At 37.8% G+C, this 1,639-nt stretch overlaps 1 non-coding gene across 1 annotated transcript; it reads left to right on the top strand.

The window, feature by feature from the left end:
* The first annotated feature begins 1,168 nt into the window (after window positions 1-1,168).
* Window positions 1,169-1,275, top strand: LOC147904838 (U6 spliceosomal RNA). The gene has a single exon (XR_015543652.1). It is a non-coding gene; the product is annotated as a U6 spliceosomal RNA (small nuclear RNA).
* The last annotated feature ends 364 nt before the right edge of the window (window positions 1,276-1,639 follow it).

The raw sequence follows: 1,639 nt of genomic DNA, 5'->3' as shown, positions 1-1,639 counted from the left end.
CCACTTGTAGAGATGGATTAGCTCAGTCAAAAATAGTCACCGAGGGGACCATGAATATATACTTTACACAAAGGTTTAAGGCACATAAGAAGAGGGTGCTTTTGGGTGGTTACTTGGCTTGCTCCAACGGCAACCAACACCAAAAAGTTTCCAAGGTATGTATCCCCAATATGCTTCATTGGATATTTTAATAGATAGATTGCTTTAGGATGACAGGAATTCTCAATTGGGATGGAGAATGGAGGGTGAAAGCCTTCTATAAAGATGGGGATTTTCCATTATGGAGGCCGAGTAGAAATAGAAGGCAAATTGTTTGTACATACATTTTTTAATAATGATGTAATAAAGTCACATTTTGGACTCATTTTTAAGCCTCTTGAATCTACTTTCCTAAAATCTACAAATGTCTTCATGCATTGTATCATGTTGTCTCATGTCATGTAGCATCCTCATGCATCATATCATATTGCATCGTCATGACCAAGTAAGCATGCAACCCTCATACTTATTGTGGCTTTTGGGAGAACCACAAATTTTAGAAAAACCTATTAAAGATTGCTTCGAAGTAAGTGGTGTAGTAGATTATGGATTGTTTACCATGCTTTTGATATTGGTTCATCACCATAGTGCTATGATAATGGCTTGCAGATGGAATGAATGATGCTCTGATCCCAAATACATGTGAATGGTATAGCTCACTGGGCTACACCCTTCACGTATGTTTGGGATTGGAGCATCATTCATACCTTTTATAAATCATTATCATAGCACTATGCTGATGAACCAATCTCAAAACCATGGCAAACAAGCCATAAGATATTGGTCCACTTTCTTAGAAGATTGATGCCCAACAAAGGAGGAGCTCAAAGTAGGAAGAGCTTAAAAGAGAAACTAACCAGTGGAGCCTACCTATTTTGTAAGTATCTTTATTCCCTACTATCTTGTTTTTTTCATTTGATGTGTGTTCTTTTTCATTCCTCACTCTCGTTTGATGTATATCTTGAAGGATCGGCACTCAGGAGTCCCTAGACTCTTCTTGACATGTCTACACTTTATCAATCCCAAGCACCATGCTCAAGAAACACCTAAAGAGAGAATTCACATTCCTAATGTTGATGAGGAGCATTACAAATATAGCCTTATTGTTGCACTCTTGCATCGGTAACACATAGTAAAACAAGAAGCTTTGATAGAATTGGAACTTATACTAGAGAAGTTTAGCATGACCCCTATGCAAGGATGACACACACAAATTGAGAAATGGTCCAAATTTATTTACGATCATCGAGCCTTTGGTCGAGACCCCATATCACCTTCTAAAGTGTCCTAGAAGGAGGTCCCAATAATGGGTACTCAAAGAACAACAATAGATGATCATGCTACTATCCATGATTACTTCAAAGGGTCTACTCTATAGTAAGTTGTCTAGTACACAGTAGAGGTTTAATACATGCAAGCTGTGGACAATATTCTAGAAACTCTAGAGGATAAAAAATCCCAAAGGCATGGAAAGGCCTAGATGGTGGATTGCTTTTTGCTCCTCAACCACAACTAGCACCTCACACAAATATAAGGTGTGGTGCATGCAAGTTGCACCAAAATTTAGATTCAAAAAATAGTTTAAAAAATAATCTCTATG

This window comes from Dipteris shenzhenensis, chromosome 2 (genome assembly GCF_047967505.1).
Source record: "Dipteris shenzhenensis isolate YYH24624 ecotype China chromosome 2, Dip_SZ_1.0, whole genome shotgun sequence".
Classification (NCBI taxonomy): Eukaryota; Viridiplantae; Streptophyta; class Polypodiopsida; order Gleicheniales; family Dipteridaceae; genus Dipteris; species Dipteris shenzhenensis.
The sequence above is the reverse complement of the archived record's forward strand: the minus strand, read 5'-3'. Positions and strand labels throughout refer to the sequence as shown.